Source organism: Pongo abelii, chromosome 10, assembly GCF_028885655.2.
Source record: "Pongo abelii isolate AG06213 chromosome 10, NHGRI_mPonAbe1-v2.0_pri, whole genome shotgun sequence".
NCBI lineage: Eukaryota > Metazoa > Chordata > Mammalia > Primates > Hominidae > Pongo > Pongo abelii.
Window position 1 is genome coordinate 13,609,082 of NC_071995.2, and position 8,557 is coordinate 13,617,638.

At 44.9% G+C, this 8,557-nt stretch overlaps 1 long non-coding RNA gene and 1 other non-coding gene across 2 annotated transcripts in view; both read left to right on the forward strand.

The window, feature by feature from the left end:
• LOC129049062 (uncharacterized) overlaps positions 1–8,557 on the forward strand; it is a 94,021-nt gene that overhangs the window by 36,418 nt on the left and 49,046 nt on the right. The window lies entirely within an intron of this gene.
• Positions 6,863–6,953, forward strand: LOC112135989 (small nucleolar RNA SNORD88). The gene has a single exon (XR_002917204.1). It is a non-coding gene; the product is annotated as a small nucleolar RNA SNORD88 (small nucleolar RNA).

Here is an 8,557-nt window from a genome sequence, read left to right on the forward strand (position 1 = left end):
TGAAATCCTACAATGGCCTTCTCCATTTTATACAGAAGAAAAGTCAAAGCCTCTGAAGTGACTTCTAAGTCCTTACCAGACCTGCCCACTCCTGTCACCTCTCTGTGCTTCCCCTGGGCTCTCTGTTTCAGCCCCTCCGACCTCTAAGTTCCTTGACCACACAGGCCCGCCCTGTCTGACAGACTTGGCGCCGCCTAGGAGGGGCTTCCCCCAGGTTGCATCTGGCCAACCCCTCACTATTTTCAAGTCTTGCTTCTCCAGGAGGGCTTCCCTGGCCACACCAGCAGGAACTGCACACCACCGTCTCCATACTGACCATTCTCTTTGGTCTACTTTTAAATTTTGCCATTGCACTTACTACCTTCTAAGATATAATATACTATTAAAATTTACATGTCTATTATTTGTTATCTATATCCCCTACTCTACAAGGGTAAGGATCTTTGTTTTGTTCGCTTATAAACGGAATTGCCTAGGACAGTGCTTGGCATACAGGAGAGGTTCAATACATGTGAAATGAATGAACATGAGAGGGAATCACGAATGTGTTAAGCCAGAGGGTGGGCCAAACACCACAAACAACGAGGTGCAGGCCAAAGCCTGGTTAATAGGGAGGAATTATAGGCAGGGGTCAGCAAAATGCCTGTGGCCTCCCAAGTTCTCACTCCTGGCCAGGCAGTGCTAGAGGCACTGTAGGTTTGTGCTCCGGGAGACGTCCCCACTCTTTCCCACCCATCCCTCCACTTTACATAAGAGAAGTTAGGGGGAGACAGGAAACAGCTGGCTGCCTGTTCAAGTGCAAATGTGAGGTTCCCAAGGAGGGGGATGACACTGTTGCCCAGAGGAATATTCTGAGCTCAGATGATAGTCACATAGGGGAGAAAGATGATGCCTGAGGGCTGTCCAGCTAACAAGGAAGATGTCTGTCTATTCAGGGTGATTTTGTGTTTTGATTTGAGCACATAGGTGAATGGTAGTGCTATTTAGAGATATGGGGAAGATGGAGGCATGAAAAGGAGGGTGGAAAAGTATGCAGTGAGAGTTCAGTTTTGGACGTGCTGTTTGAGATACCTGCAAATTCATTGTATGAATATGTCAAGTAGGTCACTGGATATACGCATCTTGAGCATCTGAATTTATTTCTGCATTTTTGTACTTTTCTTCATGTGCCAACTTCCTGTTGGCATCCTAAGCAGGTACCAGGCTGGTGGCACAGTCAGGACACCCCTCTCCATCCTCATGCCTCACCTTTCTTTCAGCAATTTCATGAATTGGGAAACACATTCATTCATTTATCCATCCCACAATCATACACCAAGCTTTCACTATATACTGGTACTCAGCTGGGAACTGAGACTACAAAAATAAATAATACTAAATATCAGCACTCAAGAAAACCACGTCTAATTGGGGCTGGTAAATTAAATAGTTGAGATTTATGCACTGTGAAGTATGTGTAACTTGAAGAAGAAATTCGTATTTCCCTGACCCTATCTCTCTTCCTACTAGAAAAAGACCTCAAAAAGAGGGTGGATCTTATCCATTCCTTAGAAGCCCTTGCGAATGGCACTTTTACAACTTTTGTTATGTTTAGGTCAGGAGTAATGGCTCATGCCTGTAATCCCAGCATTTTGGGAGGCCTAATCGGGCAGATTGCTTGATGCCAGGAATTCGAGACCAGCCTGGCCAACACAGTAAAGCCCCGTCTCTACTAAAAATACAAAAATTAGCCACGTGTGGTGGCACACATGCCTGTAATCCCAGCTACTCGGGAGGCTGAGGCACGAGAATCACGAGAATCACGGGAATCACTTGAACCCGGGAGGCAGAGGTTGCAGTGAGCCTAGATTGCGCCACTGCACTCTGGCCTGCGTGACAGAGTGAGACTGTGTCTGAAAAGAAAACCCCAGAATTTTTGTTACATTTTTGTATCAAAGAGGAATTGTTCAGTGTATGTCTCAGCAGTGAACCCATTTCTTATTTCCGCATGCCTGAGGGTGACATTTTGAAAGGAGATGAGATGAAGAAAAAAATTAAGAAGAAGAGAGATGGGCTGTAAATAAATACTTAGGAGTCAATAGGTCATGGATGGTCACAGAACCCAAGTGCATGATTTTCATGGTCGTGGATGACCTGTTGTTGGGAGTGGGCGAAATGACATGATGCAGCCAGAAGAGGGTAGAGAACCCCGTCCTGGGGACACTAACATTTAGGGCTGGGCATGGAGAGATGTGCCTTTGAAAGAAGTGGGGAGGTAGTCTGAGGCAGGTGCACCTGGAGAATGGCAGGTCACAGGTACCAGAGGAAGAATACCAGGGAGAAGGAGAGGTCTCAGTATTGAACAGTACAGAGAAGCTGTTCAGCCTGATAAAGGCCAACTATGCTGGACTTCATGATGATCAGTTTCAGAGAAAGTAAATGTCAATGAGTGGAGGAAATGAGGGGGAAGGATGTAAACACTCTGTGTAAAGTCATTTGTAAGACAATTTATAGAGGTAATGAGAGAGCTGAGATGTACCTAGAAAGCAAGATTAGATTGAAGGAAAATTTTTTTTTGTTCTAATTAAAGACATGTGAGCATGAATTTCTGTTGAGAAGCAGGAGGCAGAGACCAGGGAGAGACTGAAATAACAAGGACAGAGTAGGTGGTAGAATGAAATTCTGGAGGAAGTGAGAGACCTGGCCCCCAGCACAGGTAACAGAATGAGCTTTGGATGGAAGGTGGGACACCTGATCCTCTGAGAGAGGGAAGGAGGCAAGGGTAGTGTTCTCCAATGACCAGGAAGCCTCTTCTCCTAATAATGAAATCAACTCCCGTAAGTCCACTTCCTCTGTGGAGGCTTTGCAGATACATCCAAGTGCTGAAGCTTCCTTTTGATTCTTAGAATGGTCGAGGTTTGCTGGGCTCTGCCTCCAGTTTAGGGCCCCCCTCATAAGACACATTCTGCTCACACCAGCAGACACCCTGGTGTGAATCCACAATCTGCTAGCCCCTAAGAAAGGGTTCTAAAAAGTAAGCAGAGACAACAGGATCACAAACATACATTATATATTCAGAAGTAGGTCATAGACATTATGTAAGAAGGGGCAATAGTCTTGTGTTTGTATTGGTGGCATAAGAATTTCTTTTAGCTGAGTTTTACTATATGAGAGAAAACAAGGGCTGCTAATTTGACAAGCAGCAAATAGGTTGCTGCTGGGTATCTATGCTGCTTCTGGAGTTTTGATCTCATGGAGTTTGTTCATCTAAATTCCAGGCAGCGGCACATACCCTAGGGACACAGGGATTATCTCACTGACACTCTGGCTGAGCCACGGAGTAAATTATACAGGGATGAGGGAACACCCACCCAGCGTACTCACTGGTAGATTCACACCCTGCCTTATTTCCTTTCTTGCCAGCCAGGGAAACCAGCCATTGAACTAAGCATTTAGTGTTGTACTGCAGAGCGGATAAGAGCATGGGCTCAAATTCTGACACTGTCACGGATCATCTGCGTAGCCTGAAGCATGCTAACGAGCCTCCCCAAGCTGTCCCAGTTCATCTGTACATGGGGTAGAGATGACAGTGCTAGTGAACACCTCATAGGGCTGTGTAGAATACATGAGGTAGTCCATGTAACAAGTTTGCACAGTTCCTGGGATGTGGTGAATGCTCAATAAATATTAGCTATCAGTAGCTCTTATCGTTTAAAATTCCAGCCAATCTACATTAATACAACTGAGCATCTATGGTGCACACATCCTTTATGCTATGGGTGTGAGGTGGGGATTATAAATCATAGAGAAGAAGGAGTGTTCCTGAAGGGACCAAGGGAGAATTCAAGGACTTTTGAGCTGGACTGTAAAGGGATTGGGGATTGTAGGTATGGGAGCAGTGTGTGAAGGCATGAAGGAGGGGCAGTGGGGAGGCCGCAGGGGAACCAGCAATAATTCCAGTGCTGCTGGAGGGTAAGGAACCCAAAAGGGAGCAAGAGGCAGGATATGAGAAGAGGCTGGGGTTTGAGCCCACTCTTGAAACGACTTCTTTGGTTGGGCACGGTGGCTCATGCCTGTAATCCCAGCACTTTGGGAGGCCGAGGTGGGCAGATCACTTGAGGTCAGGAGTTCAAGACTAGCCTGGCCAACATGGTGAAACCCCATCTCTACTAAAAATACAAATAAATTAGCTGGGTGTGGTGGTGCACGCCTGTAGTCCCAGCTACTCCAGAGGCTGAGGCAGGAGAATCGTTTGAACTGAAGAGGCGGAGGTTGCAGTGAACCGAGATCATGCCACTGCACTCCAGCCTGGGCGACTCAGTGAGACTCCGTCTCAAAAAAAAAAAAAAAAAAAAAAAAGACTTTTTTATGAGGGTCTAATTAATTCATTGCCAAGGAGAGAGGAGATCTTTTTACCTGAAGTTTGATTATGCAATAGCTCTTCATATCCTACACCAATTCTTGCCATACCTTCAACCCACTCCGGCATTTCCACCTTACATGGTTTGATTCTTGATTCTGCATTTGTGGATATTGTTTGGGTCTGTCCCTAGTTCCTCTAGAATAATGTTGCTATAGAAACAAAATTACTTCTAAAGAAAAAGGCTAGAGCTAGTTAGAAATATAAATTCAAAGGCAAGATCCACGGCATTCAATCAACTATATACCCACCAATGTGGCATGCTATGAAACTTTAATTACTGTGCTCAAGATCAAAGTAACATTACTCAGGAGTGGAGAAGCCAAACGTAATTAAGGAGGTCTTTCTTAAACAAGTGATGACCAACTAACTCCCTGAGCTCAGCCAAGCCTTCCACTGTATTTATATACAGTCACCTGGGGCCCTTAAACACTCACATGAGCATGAGAATGTGGTGGTGTGCTGTGGGACCTCCAGAACAAATTTTACTGGGTGAGGCTCACAAAACATACAAGGAATATTCATGCCTCGGGAAGATGGCTTCTAGAGGAGGGAAAACACCTTCATATATGCTAATCTGCAGAGGCAGCAGCTTTTTTTTTTTTTTTTGAGACAGAGTCTCGCTCTGTCACCCGGGCTGGAGTGCAGTGGCGCGATCTTGGCTTACTGCAACCTCCGCCTCCTGGGTTCAAATGATTCTTGTGCCTCAGACTCCTGAGTAGCTGGGACTACAGGCACATGCCACCACACTTGGCTAATGTTTGTATTTTTAGTAGAGACAGCATTTCACCATGTTGGCCAGGTGACTCTTGAAGTCCTGACCTCAAGCAATCCACCTGCCTCTGCCCCACAAAGTGCTGGGATTACAGGTGTGAGCCAACACGCCTGGCTGAGGCAACAGCCTTAAGGCTGTGGTCCTGAGCATTAAACCTAGAGTACAGTTTAGATTTTATTAATATCTGTATTCTTCTGGTTACTGCTTTCCAATTTACAATCTAAAATATTAGCCATATGCTCTAATCCAGGCCCTAGAGAGGAGTGAGATGGGGCCAGAGGGTTTTTCCATCAGTGTATTTTGGGAAAGATACTGACAAGAGGATGACTGGGAATCAGGAAAAAAGATTGCTTTACTAATCCACAGATGGACAATTAGAAATCCTAGTCTCATTGGTTCTGTTTTTCATTCTTAAGTCCAGAACAAGGATAAACTTCCTTCATTTTCCCAGCTCCTAATCCCTTTTTCTCTTAATTCACTCTATCACTGTCATCCAGTCACCTGCTATGGCCTCGCTGTGGGTAGGGGACTGAAGATGTTTCCTCCCTTCCTCATCTTGACCATGCTCCACTGTTTTGGGTTTTCAAAGTGGGAGAGAGGAGAGATGGGGGAAGCAGGAGACATCATGAGGGGAGGCCGCTAGTGCTCCTGAGCACTAGCTCATGTGCTTGGCTCAGAAGTGAGAATAGGCTGGGTGTGGTGGCTCATGCCTGTAATCCCAGCACTTTGGGAGGCTGAGGCGGGTGGATCACTTGAGGCCAGGAGTTCGAGACCAGCCTGGCCAACATGGTGAAACCCCCATCTCTACTAAAAATACAAAAATTAGCTGGGCATGGTGGCACGTACCTGTAATCCCAGCTACTTGGGAGGCTGAGGCAGGAGAATCGCTTGAACCCAGGAGACAGAGGCTGCAGTGAGCCAAGATCACGCCACTGCACTCCAGCCTGGGTGACACAGCGAGATTCTCTCTCAAGAAAAGAAAAAAAAAAAAAGAAGTGAGAATATAGAATTGAAGTCTTTATGATCCTCTGCAATCTGGCCTCAACCCATCTCTCCAGCTGTTTCCCATCTTCCCAAACTCTTGACCTCAGGTATACACACCTTCACATAGTCCCCTTGCAAAAGACACTGTTGATCAGCTACCTCAAAGCCATTCTGAATATTCTTCTTCCTTGCTGCTCCTCACTATAGAGGCTGCAAAGCCCAACACACACTCTCCCTTGCAGCTATGGATGGCCCTGTGTGTTAGTTTTGGCCCATGAGATAAAAGTAGAACTCTGATGGGGAAACTTTTGGGAAAGCTTCTGTTTCTTCATAAAATGGGACAGATGCAACTGATACAGCCTGTCCTCATCTCCCTAATTTCCTGCCTTAAACATGGATGAGATGGCAGGAGCTGCATCAGCCATCTTGCAGCCCTGAGGGAGAGAGAAAGGCAAGTGCAGAGACATCAGCATTGAGCACTGAACCTGTCTCTGGATTTCTTGCTATGTGGGAAAAGAAAACCTTCTTGGCTTAAGCTACTGTTGGTTTTCTGTTATAGTTTCATGCATTCTTAATTGATAGATCCCTGAGCTAGGTGCTTGGCATACAATGGAGAACAAAGCAGGTATGGGGCTCCTCCTTATCAAACTTACAGTCTTGTGTGAGAGACCAAAAAAAAAAAAAAAAGGAATAAGTTAAAAAATTACATCCCATGATGTCCAGCACTGGGCTCTGATCACTCCGGAGGACACAGTCTTCCCCAAGACCATGGCTACCTGGGGATCTGAGAGAAAAATAATTATACAGTGGTTTATATTATGAAAAAAGCAAAAATGTAATGGTATGATGGAGAACTATAGGGGAGGCTGACTCTATTTTAGCTAGAGGGGCCATTGAAGGCCTCTTTGAAGAGGAGGTAGTTAGGATCTGTAGGATGAGAAAACCTAGCCATTTGAAAAGGAAGTGAAAAGGGTTTTAGGCAGACAAAACAGCTAGTGCAAGGGCCCTAGGGCAAAAAGGGCTGCGTGTGTTCAAAGTCCACTGTGGCAGAAGGGTATTAAGGGAGAGATTGGAAAGAAAGAAAGAAGTAGTCAGAAGGGGCCAAATCACACAAGGCCTTGCAGTCATAAAATGGAGTTTGAATTTTAGTCTAAGTGCAAAATAATAATTTTAAAGCAAAGATCCATTTGGAGGTTGTGTAGAAAATGTGTCCAAGGGGGCAGGAGCAGAAATGTGGAGACCAATTAGAAGGCTGTTGCAGGACTTCAGGCAAGAATGATGGTGATACATCCTAAGATGGTACCACCAGAGATGGCTTCAAGATGATTTAGGACGTGGGTCGGTAGCACTTAACTGATGTAGTGGTTTGATACACACTGATTACCTTCTTCCTTTTTTATTCTCTGGCATTTCTCCTATATAACTAGCCACTTTAAAAAAATATTTGTTGGCTCTTTTCTTTTGCTTCTCTGTAAATATTAGGGTTCCTGAGTCCTTACCTAGATTTTCTTCTCTTCTTACTCCTGGCCTTTCCCTGGGAGAGTTCATAATTCACCTACTCCATCTAGATATTTGTGATGTCCAAATACATCTCCACGTTAGGCTTCTATTTGTAGCATCAGACCCACACTTTCAATTGTCCACTAGATACCCTCACTTGGATGCTCTGCAGGCCTAAATAACCCTTGTGGACACCGCTCGCCAATCAACCTGCTTCTCGCCTGTGCTCTCTACCTCAGTGAGTGGCAGCCCCCTCCACATCCTTGCCCAAGCCAAAATCCTGGGCATTGTACTTGATGCTGCAGGGAAGGAAAGACGTTTTCCTCTACCTGTTTAAGTTCCATGGCTTGGGTCTCTGAATTGAACTGCTGAAAAACAGATTAACAGGGAAAAAAATATTAATAGGAAAAAATATAGATTTTTATCTGATGTTAATATTTCTGTGTGGCATGGAGGACTTCACAGAAAAAAGTGAAAACTCTAAAGCAGTTAGATTTGAGAATTATATACCATTTTAACAAAGAACAATACATTGTGGAGACATGACAAAGGAAAAAGGGGTTTGGGCTGGAAGGGGGATGGGAAAGTGACTAGGAAACATATCGGGGAAACTGATGGAAGATAAGGGTAAATTTAGTAAGGTCTGTATAGACTCATCTTGGCTTTGACTCCGCATCCCTGGTGATAAGCATGTTCTCTTCCTAGTAGAATAAAAGCACCTTTCTCAGGGGAAATTTACATACTGCTTTTAGGTAGAAAAGGGGAGGGCAGACAGCACTTCCTGTATCTGCCATTTCTCCATTGCCTTCAGCTCAAAATAACCAATTTGCCACAGTGGCATAGTTTGGAGCAATGCTCTGATCCTCTTCAAACCTTTTCCTTATCTCATTCACCAGTCA